Source organism: Stylophora pistillata, chromosome 4 (assembly GCF_964205215.1).
Source record: "Stylophora pistillata chromosome 4, jaStyPist1.2, whole genome shotgun sequence".
In the NCBI taxonomy this organism is placed as follows: domain Eukaryota; kingdom Metazoa; phylum Cnidaria; class Anthozoa; order Scleractinia; family Pocilloporidae; genus Stylophora; species Stylophora pistillata.
The window spans coordinates 8,099,176-8,116,178 of record NC_142522.1 but is presented as its reverse complement, the minus strand read 5'-3'; the positions used below and the strand labels follow the sequence as shown (position 1 = coordinate 8,116,178).

General features: G+C 37.5%; 1 pseudogene across 1 annotated transcript in view; it reads right to left on the bottom strand.

The window, feature by feature from the left end:
• LOC148732243 (tetratricopeptide repeat protein 37-like) overlaps positions 1-17,003 on the bottom strand; it is a 33,099-nt pseudogene that overhangs the window by 11,515 nt on the left and 4,581 nt on the right. The window contains exons 3-26 of the transcript XR_016000321.1: positions 16,112-16,203; positions 15,646-15,718; positions 15,120-15,212; positions 14,867-14,896; positions 14,261-14,368; positions 13,561-13,702; positions 12,540-12,674; positions 11,696-11,797; positions 11,420-11,480; positions 11,193-11,265; positions 10,925-11,020; positions 10,749-10,805; positions 10,522-10,568; positions 8,976-9,102; positions 8,351-8,430; positions 7,442-7,541; positions 6,669-6,721; positions 6,371-6,442; positions 4,452-4,487; positions 4,109-4,193; positions 2,420-2,451; positions 1,821-1,921; positions 1,163-1,265; positions 469-561 (exon numbers count right to left, since the gene is read on the bottom strand). The product of XR_016000321.1 is annotated as a tetratricopeptide repeat protein 37-like (transcript). The remainder of the gene's footprint in view (positions 1-468; positions 562-1,162; positions 1,266-1,820; positions 1,922-2,419; positions 2,452-4,108; positions 4,194-4,451; positions 4,488-6,370; positions 6,443-6,668; positions 6,722-7,441; positions 7,542-8,350; positions 8,431-8,975; positions 9,103-10,521; positions 10,569-10,748; positions 10,806-10,924; positions 11,021-11,192; positions 11,266-11,419; positions 11,481-11,695; positions 11,798-12,539; positions 12,675-13,560; positions 13,703-14,260; positions 14,369-14,866; positions 14,897-15,119; positions 15,213-15,645; positions 15,719-16,111; positions 16,204-17,003) is intronic.

Below are 17,003 nucleotides of genomic sequence, written 5' to 3'. Positions count from 1 at the left end.
TAAATCCCAAGGAGACGATGAGAACTCAAAGTAAAAACAAGCAAAATGCCCAAAGCGCGAGAAAACGCGGGAAAACGCGGCCGACCAAGGTTTGATTGGTTTCAATTTTGAATCTGATTGGTTGAGAAAAGTGGTGCAGGTTTTCCAAACCAATCACAAAGCTGACAAAGTTGTGACTGGTTCCAGTTTTGAATCTGATCAGTTGAGAAAAGTGGTGAAGGTTTTCCAAACCAATCACAAAACTGACAAAGTTGTGACTGGTTCCAGTTTTGAATCTGATTGGTGGAAAAAGTGGTGCAGGTTTTCCAAACCAATCACAAAGCTGACAAAGTTGTGACTGGTTCCAGTTTTGAATCTGATTGGTGGAGAAAGTGGTGCAAGCTTTCCAAAGAGAAGTAAAGCAAAAATAAAGCAATTCCGATTTACTCTCGACGCTTAATTGTAAATTGCTTTATAATGCAATCCTACCTAATGGAGCTGTTGGACACAGGATGTATGATGGTACAACAGTCACCGATAAGTTTCCACAGGCATGCAAGGCCAGGCTTGCAATGTACAGCTCTGTTCAAAACAAGAAGAAAATAAAATATAAAACTGATATGCGATCTTTCTGCTTACTTTTGCAAGCAGACAGGTCCACCTGCGGGCGTCTGAAAAGCGAAGTGTGCTCCATAAACCAAATATGTTTCATCTACGCCATTAACAGGATATGTGAAAATTGTCTGCAATGAGCTAAAAACAAAATAACTTCCCCGCCCGAATAAGGTCGTACAATTACCGTAAACAGAATGCAACAACGAGCAAAGGGAGGGCGGATAAAAGTAAGGTTATTAGGGATTTAATTGGTATGTGATTCCTGAGTATCGCAAACTCAACAGTAATGTGTCACCAATTTTGTCGCTGTTTTTTTTTTTCTTTTTTTTTTTTTTTTTTTTTGCTATTGTTTGTGTTTCTCGCGATCGGGTAATGTAACCATGCTCTGTTTTGTTTGGTTTTTTTTTTTTTTTAAACGAAGCTGCGCGTAAATGCATGAATATATGGCCACACAATTTTGATAAGGTTATATGCTGTGAAGGGATGATTTGAAAGTTACTGTTGGTGTTTGGAAGCAAGATTAGATGACCAAATTATCGCAAAAGAGGGGTTAGTTATGCACACATACTGAGCCAAAACGTGAATAGCTTCCATCACACAATCCACAGCCTTTCCATTAAAATCCTGCTGTAGTGCGGATCGTGCTTGGTTAAGATACGTCTCTCCAAGTCCTACAAAATAAAACAACCAGAACAAAGCTCTGTTCAGGATCACGTAAAAACATTTAGAAATCTTATTCATAGAGAATAGATACTCTCCTACTCTTCATCGAGACTGTTACTACTAACAGTAAACATATATTAAGTGAACATAGGCCGGATTACCGAATTTTTCCTCCGAAATTTGAAAAAGTTTAAGAACTTGCATTCAGCGGACACCATTATGAAGTGGATGTATATATCAAAATTAAGCACTTTAGAGACAGAAATACTGAAGAGAGCAAACAGCTCCATGAGCAATTGGAGTTTGGTTTTGAGCAAGTGCAGATGAAGAACCTCTTGTTTTCTTCTAAAACACTCGTTCAGGCAAGTTTTTGCGTCCATCTATCGCCTTGAATGACGAGATTGAAAAGCATTTGAATACTCGCTCTATTCCATTAGAGAGTTAATAATTAACTAACAATGACACCTGTTTTAAGCAGACACCCTGAGTTAAGTGGACACTAACTAGAGTCCCCCCTGGGTGTCCGCTTTATAGACATTTGTAAAATGAAACTGAAATTTTACCTTTCATTGCAGGAACATAATCATGTTGCATCTCCAGAATCTGTTTATATTCTTTGATTGCCTCACTATGGACACACAATAACTGTTTAATGGCCGCCAACCTGAGGAAAGATTTCCAAAAACCCGATCAGAGTTAGGTTGGACCAGGGCGGAGACAGGCTGGGCGATGAAACGAGTGCGGGGTCCGAGTAAAAAGGTATGATGCAGTCCACTACGACCGAGTTCAAACAAACACTGGCTCGTGCCAGTTCTACTCTGCATCACACATTGCACGAAAAGCGGACCGCTCGTTTCATCGCCCAATCTCTCTCCGTCCTGGTTGAACCTCTTACTACCCCAGCGCGAGTGACGTCATTCCCAGATATCTACCGTATCTGGATCCAATTTCATCAAGAAATAACTATCGATGAAGCACATTTAATGAATAACTTCACTCTCATTAACCATTTTCAGTTGTAAACAATTACAACATACTTCACACCACTTCCAAACGCAATCCTGTCCACAAAATTGCATTGAAACACAAAACATGCGAAATGACATAAACTGCTTTCATTTTAAGGGACTACGGATCAAAAAATTGCATTGCGCATACTTACTGGTAAAGGCAGTAGAGCGACGATGGGTCAAGCTGTAAATATGCAACGATATCATGATTATGTTGAACCATAACAAGTTCAAATAAAATTATTGACTGACTGATCGACTTACTTATGGACTGACTGACTGAGAGGCTGACTGATTCAATGACTGACTGACTGACTGACTCACAAGCTGACTCACTGGCTGACTGACTGACTGACTGACTGACTGACTGACTGACAGAGTGACTGACTGACTCACAAGCTGACTCACTGGCTGACTGACTGACTGACAGAGCGACTGACTGACTCACAAGCTGACTCACTGACTGACTGACTGACTGATTGACTGATAGAGTGACTGACTGACAGAGTGACCGACTGACAGAGTGACTGACTGACTCAAGCTGACTCACTGACTGACTGACTGAGTGACTGACTGACTGATTGACTGAGTGACTGACTGACTCAATGACTGACTGAGAGTGACTGACTGACTCACAAGCTGACTCACTAACTGACTGACTGACTGACTGACAGAGTGACTGACTGACTCAATGACTGACTCACAAGCTGACTCACTGGCTGCCTCACTGACGGACTGACTGACTGATTGCCTCACTGACTGACTCACTGGCTGCTTCACTGATTGACTCACTGACTGACTGACTGACTTACTCACTGATTGACTCACTGACTGACTGACTGACTGACTGACTGACTGACAAGCCGACTCACTGGCTGCCTGACTGACTGACTGACTGACTGACTTACTCACTGATTGACTCACTGACTGACTGACTGACTTACTCACTAATTGACTCACTGACTGACTGACTGACTCACTCACTGTTTGACTCACTGACTGACTGACTGACTGACTTTCTCACTGATTGACTCACTGACTGACTCACTGACCTACTTACTCACTGATTGACTCACTGACTGACTTACTCACTGATTGACTCACTGACTTACTCACTGACTGACTTACTCACTGATTGACTCACTGACTGACTGACTGACTGACTGACTGACTTACTCACTGATTGACTTACTGACTGACTGTAAGACCGACTGACAGATTGATTGACTATGTAACGAATTAACTGCTGAATTACTGCCTACCTGACGGAAAGACAGATTAACTGGCCAACTGTCAGAGCAAGACAGACTGACTGACTGACTGGCTGTTCACCGACTGATTGAGTAATGCATTAATCAAAAAGACTTGGAAGAAACCTAGTGTTTTCTAAGAAGGGTTACAGAACAATGATACTTAAGGTTATTTTTACGTTACTACAATTTATTATATAGATACTGATGAAATACCAGGATTTCTCCTTTTACTAAAAGATCATATCTTCACCGTGCACAGTGAAGATACTATTTTTATCTTTCACGCGTGTAGATATTGGTGTGGCCATGGTTACCAACATAATTACCCAATTGTTGTTTCGAAAATGAATAAAAAAAGTTGTCTTTTAAGTGGAAATTTCATCAGTATCTATATAATAAACAGAACATTACATGGCCGCTTGGGGATACAAATTTATCTCCTCGTGCTGAAAGTATCTCTCACGAGTGAGTGCTGCGAACAAGTGAGAGATACTTTCAGCACGAGAAGATAAAATTCGTCTCCCCGTGCGGCCATGTAATATCCTCTATATATTTCACGGTTAAAAATCATGAGCGGAAAGTTCAAACCTCAGAAGCTTTTGTAAAAGCCTTCATAGCCGCCATGTAACTTCCTCGACTCATATATGCTTCACCAAGACATTCCCAGCAATGCCTAAAAGACAAATGAAAACAACAGCAAAAAAAATTCTTTAGCAACCAAACATCAGTCTGCATATTCTCCACACGGTTTCCTAAGGTGCGGAAAAGGGAGAATTTGTTCAACAATCAAGAGCGTCATTGGTTGGTGATCATTTCTGTTAATCTCGTGACCTCAATGTTTGATTCTGAGGTGTTATTGTAAGGAGAAATTAGATGCTAGTCACTCTTAGCTGAATGAAAATCAGAATGTTCCACTGTACTTGCAACCTACCTGTCTTTAAGATCAGCTCTTAGGGCACTCTGAAAACTTATGTGAAAAACAATTCATATTTAGAACTTAAATAATACGGATTTCTTTAAAAAAAAAATACAAAAATACAAAAACAGCAAAAACAACAAGAAAATCTTGGAGCGTATTTGGATGATGTGTCATAAATTCAAATCATAGTAATCACAAGAGCCAATAAGAGAAGAGGAAGATAACACAAGCAGCCAACGAGAACTCACAGTAAAACCAAGCACACTGCCTAAAGCACGGGAAAATGCGAAGTCATGACCAGGTCACGACTGGTGGTAATTTTTTGAGGAGGTGGCGCAGGTTTTCTGGACCAAGCGAAGAAAGCAAAACCAAATTAAGCCTGGATTACTGTCGACACTCAATTAAAATTGCTCTAAAGATGATCTTAATCTAAGGGACCAGTCATTTATTAGAGGGAGGGGGGGTTGGGCTGGTGCATTTTAATTTTCATATACATGATTTCCCGTGGGCCTGTTCTCGCCACTGCATAACATAACGTAGCCCCCTTCGAGTCTGTACATGAATTAAGATGACCCACCCTCAACCTCAGAAACAGTCATAATACAACTTAAATAAAACTCACCGAACTATTTAAAGCAAATAGCGAAAATAGGAGATAATAATAATCGTATTTATAATCGTAACAGTGGCCAATTTACCATTTCAACTTTGTTGATACAGAAGAGAAAAGCTGGACAAGAAGAGAATTTTGGTTTAACCTCCAAACTAGTCTGATAGTTTTTTTTTCCAATGTGAAAGGACTGCTATACACCATGTTATGTTGGTTTGTTATCCCATCGTTTTGATAATAAATCATATTTGACTTGTTGATTCCTTCAGTGTTGTTTCTTTTTTGTGAAACGGAAATTGGAATGCACAAAAATACATGGCCCCTCAGAAATGGTGGCACAATTTTATGCAGGCCCCCATTTTCTAGTGCACAAAGAGGTATGATCCCCCCATCTGCACCAGCCCACCCCCCCTCTGATAAATGACCCGTCCCTAATATTGAGACAAACACACAGTAAAAGGCTTGTCCAGGGAAAACAGTTTTGTTCTCCGAACAGTTTTAATGTTTCCTGAGACGAAGTTGAGAGAAAAACTTCTACTAATTAAATTTTTCCCGAAGGAGAACACATTGAGTGAAGGATTAAAACAAACAAACAAGCGATGGCCAAACACCACAACTTTCCCTCTTCTTTTGTGGGTTACTGGTAAATTTTAACTAGAGGCAATTTCAAACTGTTATTTGGCCAAGACCGGTATGGCTTTTTAATGCATATTTAGTGTTTCTGATGCAGCCTTTATTAGAGGGCTGAGTTTATTTTATAAATTATTTGTAAATATATACCTTTTGATAAGCGTTTAAAGTCTAAACTGTAAATCACGACTGAGTATTTTCCACTCGAATTTGTGGCCCAAGCACGAAGTATGCGGGCCAGAAATCCAAGTGAAAAAAAGTGAGGTTCTGTAACTTACAGTATGGACCCCAAAACACCAGGTTAGTAAGAAATTTATTAATTATCTCTGGGTTGAAGTAGAGGGGAAAGTTTTCAATTTAAAAAAACCTTTGAATTTAGGGGGATGAACAATGAAATACGGTGCGCTAAATTGGCCAATCGCAGCGCACGTACTAACTGAGAGATATAATAATATGCAAAAAAAGCTGAAATTCAATCGAGATTGTTTGGCTGATGAAATGTAAAGACAAGGACTTTCTAATTTGCCCAGTTGCAGAGTACTTGTGTTTTCTTCTTTTTAATGTTATTATTTTTTCCATCTACAGTGTTAAATTGAATCTGAGCTGGTTTCATGATCGTTTCCCTTATGGTAAACAATATAATTGTAAATTTGTCGAATACATTACACAAGGTTACGACAACTTCACTCACCAGGATATGGCTTCTGTACTTTCGTTCTGTTTCAAGTGAGACAATCCAAGCCGTAGCCACGCCCATTTACCCCTTGAGAGAACAGCGAAGGAACACATCAGCTCGAACAGTTTAGATTGGATTAGAAAGCTATTGAAAGTTGTGCGTAATTGGGTCTAAATAACAGGACAAAAACTTCTAACGAAGAAATTTGTTGATTTTCCTTACCAATAACCTCTACTTACTATGGTTTGACAAAATGAATTAATTGTAAAGACATAAAAAGAGTGAATTACTATATTAGACAAATAATACGCACTCTCCGGGCGATGATGCTGACATAACATTCTTGTACAAGTTGAGTGCAGCAACCTAAAATAAGCGAATAGTTGCAAAAATCAGTAAAAACCAAAAGAATAAAGCGTATTTCGATTCAGTGTCGTAAAACCAAAACCAAAGCAATAACTACAGCCAATTATATCGAGGAAAATATCACCAGGAGCCAATGAGAACTCAAAGTAAAAACAAGCAAACTGCCTGAAGCACGGGAAAATGCCGGTGACCAAGTTGCGACTGGTTTCAGTTTGAAATTCTGATTGGTTCAGAAAGTGGCGCGAGTTTTCTGGACCGATCACATAACCAAGTAAAGCAAAACCAGAGACATACTGGATTACTTTCTACACTCAACTGAAAATTGATCCAAGAAGCAGAGCGAGGTACTGAAGACAATTTGGTGCCATATATTTTGCTGTTCATGTACATTAAATGAAACATCGATCTACATGATAAATATTTTGGGCTAGTTGTGAAAGAAACAATAGACAAATTTGTCATGTCACGAGCATGGGACAAAGAAAAAAAATTGGAGTTCCTACGAATAATTGACTTCTGATCCTCGGATTCCGCGCTTAAATTCTGATGCTCTTTGAAAGACACATTTCCCATATGAACTTAGAAACAGCCTTTCCTCATTGTAGTAATACATCCAAGCGCGAGATGCCACGGTCAGCTTCCATTCCTCACGAGGGGCTCAGACTTTGTGAGCATCTAAGCTACATAATCAGCAATAACAAATTGAATCACGTCATTCACCTCATTTCCCATTTCCATAAGGGAATCTCCTAAAGCTATTCCTGCGTCAACGGAACTTGGATCTAGGTCAAATGCTTTCTGATAACATCTACTGGCTTTGCTGAACATTGATACAAGAATTAATGATTAATCATTGTGATATCATCTTTTGTTTTATTTCTATATTCTTCTTTTATCATATGATTAGCTTATATAGCTGAGAATAATGAGGCATGTGACTAAACTGTCCTCAATACACCACTAGACGATATACATTACATTAACAAATGGATCTTTTCAGTAGTAATCATAGATAACGTCATCGTTTGGGCTAAAGTGGCCCGCGAGGCGCACTGGTATTCTAACCACATTCTGACATCTTCTGTGATTTCTAAAGGTACAGGCCCATGGCAAGGTGAAATCAATTTGACTAATACGACAAATAAGCAAACACTGTGAATGGTGAAGTCACCTTTACGTCTTTCCTCCAATAGATCATAAGAACCAATCAAAATGCGTGTATCATTCAATTTATGATGTAAAGAAAATGGAAAAGTGTTGGACATTTCATCAGACCAACTCAAGAGAATTATGCCTTGACCAAGGTGTTCATTGATGTTTTCAGTGGGAGGGCAACTGATTTTTTCACAGGTGAGCAAAACTGTTTGAACTGAACTTCTTTGTAAGATAAACTTTTCTCCAGATGGTCAAACCAAGTGAGCAAAATCATCCTCACAAGCGATAAATTTACCCAGTACCTGGTCCTGCAGGACCATTTTCACTAAAACCATCTCATCAAATATTCCATGGCTTATCCAGGGGTTTCAGTAAGTTCTCCCATAATCAGCTGCTGATGTCTATTTTAGGAGTTTCATGGTTGATATCATATTTAACACGTGAGAAACATAAATGCTGTGTCGACTACAGTACCTTAAATCTTTTAATACTCTAAGGTAGTAATGTCCCAAGTACAGAAATGAAGGAGAGTAATGGGGATCCAACTTGGCTGCCTAAACAAAATTATGTCAGACATTTTCATGGTTTAACTTACACTACAAATCGAAGAAAGAAAGCTGTCATTTATGAAAGTAAGACAGACAAAAATGGCAATTTTAGGTTATAGGGAATTGGTTCATTGTTTAGCATACATGCACAAATTATGTATGCATGCAGAAAGTCTGGGAACATGAAAAAACCTAAGAGTTTCTAAGGTACAGCTGAGAGAAACTATAACTGGCCTCTTTATTGCCCTCTAAACCCCCAAACTAACAACCATAACTAGTTTAAAGTTTGTTACAAGTATATTACTAGTTTGAAACATAAAATAAGATAAACACTGCTTGGTGTTTCTTTCCACAGACAGACCCAAATTTAAGCTGAAGAGACTCAAGGCTAAACATGATGGTAACTTTTGTAGCTACGATTTAACTGAATCCATCATGATTCATGTACAAAAGCGGGGGAAAAGCATATAGAGATACATATTACAGATACTGTGCCAGGCTAGGTACAAAGTAGGACATGTTTTAAAATTAACAAATAATTTTTTCTATACCTTTAAAAACTCTGCCAAACATTTTTTCTTGTCAGCTCTCAAATTTCCATCCATTTCCCAGTACAACTTGCCAAGCAGAAAGTGGTAAAATGCACAATCTTCACATTTTTCTATTGCTTCCAAAAACCTAATTTCAATGAAGATACATTCATTACAAAAAAAGAAAAAAACAGACAACAAATTAAATAATTTTACCCTATGGTTGTAGAGAAACCTTTGGCCTCTACATTGTAGTATGTCATCTTTAAATATATTCACTAATAAAAATAATTAAACAGCACATGCAAAGGTTATTTATATGAGCAGTGGTCAAAAAGCATCTCTTGTCCAATAAATATTTCAAACCAACAGAACAGTAAGGTTAATTTTCATATGAAGCACCCAAGAATATCCTCTATTAGTATATGCTAAAACAGTGGATAGTGTTGAAGGCGCGCTCTGATTGGCTAGTCAATCTCTGAATATCCTTTGCTATTTACCTCCGAGCAACTCGGGAAAAAATGGCATCCAGGTTTGCATCCGTGACAAGCGAAGAAATCACTCAAATTAACGACGGTGGTGTATATTATCTCACTGTTTTAGTATATACTAAAACAACTATTCACCTCAGTGTCGGTGGTTAGCGGTGGATATTTACCGAGCCAGGAAGCGGCTCGGTAAATATCCACCACTAACCACCTCCACCTTGGTGAATAGTTGTTAATTAGTATATGCTAAAACAGTGGATAGTGTTGAAGGCGCACTCTGATTGGCTGGTCAAACTCCAAATATCCTTTGCTATTTACCTCCGAAGAATTTTGGAAAAAATGGCGTCCTGGTTTGCATCCATTACAAGCGAAGAAATCACTCGTTAAATTTTTGGTGGTGTATATTATCTCCCTCTTTTAGTATATATATTTTAACAGTTCAAGCTTTCATCATATTTATAGGAAATTATTATTTATTTAGGACTTTAATACTATTATATTACTATTATAAGTTACATTTTATACTTTATTGTAAATACACAATTCAGCTCAGTGGCTGCAAGCTTTTTACAAATAAACTATCTATCTATCTAATACTAAAACAGCTATTCACCTCAGTGTCAGTGGTTAGCGGTGGATATTTACCTCGCTGCTTCGCGGCTCAGTAAATATCCGCCACTAATCACCTCCACTTTGGTGAATAGTTGTTAACTATTCTAAAACTGTGGATGGATTTGAGGGCACTTCCTGATTGGCTTCTCAAACTCTGAATATCTTGGCTATTCATCTCCAAGCAATGAATGGGATTTGGGCTCAAAAATATAGTAATTGTTGCAGGATTAAACGAGTTTAAGTCTTGTTTTTGTGCTATATTATCTCATTGTTTTAGCACATACTAATAAAAGCAGCTATTCACCTCTGTGTCAGTGGCGGGTGGCAGATATTATTTTTCTTTCATGGCTCAGTAAATATCCACCTCTAGCAACCTCCACTTTGGTAAATAGTTGTAAATAACTAACCATCCATTAACATCCATCCTCTTGAAAACTCAAAGAAAAACCTTGTACAGTCAAACATACCTCAACTCTGCATCATCAAAGTAACCCTCATGGAAACTTATTTGACCCTACAAAAAATTGGGGAAAAAAAACAGTCATCACACACAAAAAGGCTGAGTGGAATGAAACCCTGGCAATAGAAAGGATCACTGAAAAAGGCATAGGGTAAATAAGCAGAACTAGAACAGTATATTTAAGGACAAGCTGGCAAGAGGGAAAGACAAAGTCACTGTTCTAACTTCCTTTACCTGCAAGGCGAGGGCTGATGAACAGCTTTTGTCAATGGTTAAAGCTTTCGCACAGATCTGAAACAAAGAGTAATTACTAAGTGAGGGACTCACCATGCAAAATCATACTGATGAGTTCTTATATCAACACAGTTTATATGAACCCACACTGTATACGACTGTCACAGTATATTCACCTGTGTTGCCTGCTGAATATCACCAAGGGTGAAATATGTTTGTCCAAGTCCTGTGAGCAGTTGGGCCTCCTCTCCACACCCAGCATCTGTTAGTAACTAAAATGGGGAAATGCCAAAACTCATTTTACATTTTAAAATTTGAGTTCCAAAAAGACAAAAAATATGCAACCAAAAGGTAGAATTTGACATACAACTTGGCAGGTATTCTACTTCAGGGGAAGGACACAAAGTTTATAATATTACTGTAACATCATACGTGTGCGTGTACCTTCACATATACTTCTCTGGCCTTTGCTGCCTTAGTTGGTCCTTGTTTCCAAAGAGCTTCTGCCATGACCAACCTGACACAAAATTGCAGGGTTGAAATATCAATTTTAAATTGGCAAGTTGATTAAATAGCAAATCCTATGGCTGGCTCATCCTCAAAGAAATTATGTTGCAGGCCTGCATTTAATAAAAAGATAAAAGGAAAAACACATACAAGTGTTTTTGTACCTTAAAATCTTCTCAAGCTCCTTTCTTGAATCTGGTATGGGAGACTTTATACATCCAAGACCTTTCCACAACACAACAAACAAGAAATCACTATTAATAACTTAAATTAATTTAAAACTCGTCAGATCTAAAATGTTATAACCTATTAAAACTTTCCTACTAAGTCTTTTAGCACATTAGATACAGCATTGTGAGCTAAAATAAATGAATACAACTGGCAAAATACCCTTATGTACATGTTGTTTGACTTTGAATTTTAGAAGCCAGAACACAAACCTTTCTTTGCACTCTTCTCAGCTTGTTGATAATCATGGAGGCTAATCTGTGACTGACAAAGTATCAGCCACCCATAAGGACAGTCAGTCAATGACTGCAAACCTAAAATAAAGCAATATATTTTTCACAACATTTTATAATAAATAAATAAATTAATAATAAATACATCAATTGAGGCTCCCCCTCAGGGCCTTTTCAACCCCATGCAATGTAGACCAACTAAGTGCTTAAAAATCCCCACTGGCAGGAGGCAGACCAGTGGGCTATTTACAGAGCGCAGCCAAGGAGTTGAACGAGGGGCAACCGAGAACAAATCCAGTGAGTGGCAGGGTGGAGGACTTGAACCCAGGACACCAGATTACTAGTCCAGCACCCTGACCACTTGGCCTGATGCTGCCTCCTCTATGCCTGATCCACTTCTATTCTGTTCAAGAAATGGATTAAACTCTCCACTTCACATACAGCCTATATGTGTTCCTAATTAAATAATAAACATTTCTATGAATGAGAGTGCTATGAAAATTATGTTACATAATCACATAATTATATTAATTAATAAGCTAAATACAACTTTTACAATTGATGAATTTGACCTACAGTGTATTAATTTTAAGTTCTGTTTGAATCTATAAATCATGCATGTCACTCTTTTCTTTCACTGTTTCTTCTTCTTCTGTTATTTCTTATTACCAGACTACTGCTGCTGTGATTGTCTATTCTTTTGGTTTCCATCCTTTATACTTAAAGGCAATTGTCTACATGTACATGACAAAAATAACATACATCAGACTCTCTATAAGATGTACACATAACTGCTTCCTATAGTAATCCAATCTTCATTCACCTTTTTGCAGTAATTCCCGTGCCATTACAACCTTTTTTTTCTGAAAAAGAACACTTCCCAATCCAACCATGCCAATCCCTGATCCAGGGTAAATGTGACTCAGTCTTTGGATTATAACAGTTATTTCTTGTGTTGCTGTAAGTTATGCAAAAGAATGGTTATTACAGACTCATGCCTAATACAAAATCATTATTTTATAATGCAGTTGAACACCTGTTTTCTTCTTTGATTCCTCAAAAATTAGGTCAAAATTATGTGCATGTTGACACTGGATATTCAATTTGAAAGTAGTAATTAAAGCAAAATATATGTTTGCTTGTTTAAATCGTTAAAGATTAGCTGAACGAATGTCTTAATGACTAATGAAGAATCTGTTACAACTTGCAAAATCTCCAGATTCATTTTCATCTTTAACCAAGGGTCCTAAAATAAACCATTTATTTCACAGGATCACAAGGCTATTAAATTTATTATTTAATTTGTTTCATATACAATGCTTAAAATCAATTTCTATATGAGACCAAACACTAGATTTGTCTCATGAGCACTAGTTTACTCATAGAACATTGATGAGACTTATGTTATTCACCAGCTACCGACTTTTCATTTACACTGAGAACTAACTGCAGCTGCTCCCAACTATTAACCCTGGAAATTAAAAGAACTCTCTAGAATTTCAGGGTAGGTTATTTAAACAAAATTTTGGCAAAACCGTGTTCTATGCAATCTCATCAAGAGGGCCGAAAGCTAATGGTAGAAGGAAATTTATTTAATCAGATCAACCCTCTCACAGAGATTCTCTGAGACACACTGCTTACATAAAACCGTGGTTTGAGTTAGACCTCATGTAAATAACCAGCCCTAAATCTTTTTCAGGAATCCAAATTGATTAAGAAAAATAAGACTAATTCAAGTAGCATATCAAAATTGCAAAGATAACAGCTACTTAATACTTTTGAGATGTACCACTTCAATATATAATCTTGTCAGTTGGTAATTTCAGCTGTTATGTGACACTTATGTGAAGTTGTCAGAGACTGAAGATGGGCCTTTGTAAGAATTTCCAACGCAACCACTGAGGCAGGAAATACTTTAATCATGGATTGAGCTTTGTTGAAAATCATTTTTCTCTGTTCATTGAACAATTCATTTTCTTCACTGACCTGTTTAACCAGAGGAGAACAAAATTTGATCCATACTGTAAACCAAGAGGGATTGTTACAATGATTTCAAGTAAGTTTAATTATTTTGCAGTTCTTCTTGTTTTACACTTGATGAGGTATCAGACCTACAATGTACACAAACATACGAAAAACAATCTCCCAAACCCAGAGCTCAAATTAAATGAAAAAAGTCAATCATAATTAGTACTCTGCAATCATTTCTTTCTACTATGCTGTGGTACCCTGTGTTTCTAGAAGTATTCCATGATTCTCCACTTTTCTCACAAGGCTTTACAAAAAGTATCAAGATCATCCCAAGTAAACCTAATCAATTTTAGTTTGAGTTTGAATTGTTCTATTATAATCCTTTATTATTGTGACATTCCTCAGTTTTTTGTGACTTCATTTCTCCCTGACATTATACCCACAGAAAAAGCTCAGCCAGGAATATTTAAGTTGTCTTTCAGAAGTATTCAAAGGCTAAATCTTACCTGTTGATGAAGGTGAATCATGTTTGGACAAATGCACGGTTATTTAATTTAATTGTGAACAATTTACCTGATTATTGATCAGAAGTCTGAGGTAGTTTTCAAAGTGTATTTCAAGATCTTTACTTGCTTCTTGAGGCTGGTCATTATGTAGAACATTCTCATAAGCTCCCTGCAACTGATAGTGACCGATACATGTATAGTATCGGTGGCAGATCTAGGGGAGGGGCCTGGGGGGCCTGAGCCCCCTTATTTTGGGTAAAAAAAAAAACAAATCACAGGAGGAGGAAAAGTCAGCAGGTGTCCACACACAAATAAACCAGGCTCCCCCTCTTCCTTAGCTCAAGGTCTGGATCTGCTACTGGGTAATATAATATAGATTGGAAAAACAAGATAATAATATTATTTGCACATTTTCATGAAATCCTATAACAAACAAATTATTCCAGTTTTCAAGTATAATATGCACCAGACCTTGGTTTGTAATGTAAAAAGGTGCTCAGGAACAGTTATGAACATGAAATTAGCTTCAGATTCAAGGATTTAAGATTCTTTCCTGCTAAGATGTTTCAGAAAAAACTTTAAATCAAACTCTGACAGTCCAAGATTATAATATGTGCAAAGGATTCTGGGAGATCTGATTGCCTACTGTAAGAAATGACATAATTCTACCCACCTTTTTAGAACCATCCTCATCTAATTTTCTCTGGAAAAGATATTTTACAAAAAAAAGTTACATTCAATACATTATAGTCAATAGCTATCTCCAGATAGGGCAATTGAAACTGACTGATCCTGAAACCAAATTCAAAGAAGTCCCAATGGCCATTCAGGACCAAGTGAAATATCCAAACTAGTCAGGGTAACTAAAGAATTTAACATATCACTAATAGTAGAATCCTGCTATTTAGAAAATGGGTAACTCAAACCTTTTCAAGGATCCCTATGATTCTCATCCAAATGCCCAATTGTCCTGCGGGATCATTAGTTACCATGGCAATCTTCTCCCACATGTCCGCAGCCTAAGTGATTACAACTTATTCTTGAGAATTTATCATCAAATTGAGAGGCCCAGTGGCCTCATAATTAGTGCGCTTGACTCAGGATCAAGTGGTCCTGTTTCATGCCCTGGCCAGGGACATTGTGTTGTGTTCTTGGGCAAGATACTTTACACTTGCAGTGCCTCTCTTCACCAAGGTGTTTAAATGGGTACTGGAAAATTTAATGCTGGGGGGTAACCCTATGATAGACAAGCATCTAATCTAGGGGGGAGTAGAAATACTTCTGGTTGCTTCATGCTATAGAAAGCTGCGTTAAGTGCTGGCCTGATGGGCCACTTGGCTCATAGGTAGACTTTTTTACCTTACTTACAACTTTCACTAAACAGACAAGCATCTGAACTAGATTTAAAAAAGGCTGCACTAGAATAAAGTTAATTATTCACTAGGGTGATACCTTTAGGACTTCATCATGATTCTCGTAAACTTCAGCCAGTTTCCTTGCGATTTCCAACCACTTTGTAGTTTCACTGTGAACAGAATGAGAGTTTTCAGATTATATGTTAGGTTAATTAAGTAAATGCGAGTGAGTTTGATTAAAATGCACTTCTATGATTCAGTTTCATGATCAACTTGAATAATATGTGAATCAACCATTTCAACTCAAACCAATTTCATGATCACTATTTTTAAGTCAGTCTACTTTAAAGAGGCTCGTTATACATGCAATATTGGTGGTCTTAGTTTCAGAGTAAGAGCATCATGTATATGTTGTAGTTCAATTTTATCCTTGGTTCAAATTTTATTTCCCTTTGTTTCCAACTCATTATCATACATTAACATGACCGAGAACAAAGGAAAAAAAAATTTGAACCAAGTATAAAATTGAGCTACAACATAATTATACACATCCCTTCTGTCACCTCTCATACATCTGCAACAATTTCTCATAAACACCAGGAAGTTCAGCTTTATACTGTAGATTCTCCTCTTTCTCAAAAAGGGCAGCAAGACCCTGACATGAAAAAAATATAAAAACATGCATCGCAAAAAAAAACTTCTTATAACCGTTAACTCTACCTATGACTATATGATCTCTAAGAGTTACTGCCATCTACATGATATGTCTCCTCGCACCTGAAGCACATGTTCACTGAACCCTTTCACCCTTGGAGTGACTGGTTTATAATTTCCCCTTGCAGTATCACCTGGATCAAACATTAATCCTTTAAACCCTAAGAGTGACCAGCATCTATTTTCTCCTTACAGTGATATGGCAGAATCCTTCATTATGGTCATGAGAATGAAGGAAATGATCACCAACCTAAGAATTCTTGATTTTTAAATGAATTCTCCTGGTCAGTACCAAAGGAAATGTATAGAGAACAGTATGGAGAATATGCATACTGATGTTAGGATGTAAAGATCCTTAGGTAATGTGTAGAGAACAGTATGGAGAATATGCAAACTGATGTTATGGTGAAAAGGTCCTTAGGTAATGTATAGAGAACAGTATGGAGAATATGCATACTGATGTTAGGGTGAAAAGATCCTTAGGTAATGTATAGAGAAAAGTATGGAGAATATGCATACTGATGTTGGGGTGAAAAGATCCTTAGGTAATGTATAGAAAACAGTATGGAGAATATGCATACTGATGTTAGGGTGTAAAGGGCAGAGGTCATGAGAATTATGGAAAATGATCAACAACTACAGAAGCTCTTGATTGTTGAGCAAATTCTCTTTGTTAGCACCTTGAGAAATGTATAGAGAACAGTATGGAGAATATGCATACTTAAATGTTACGGCATAGAG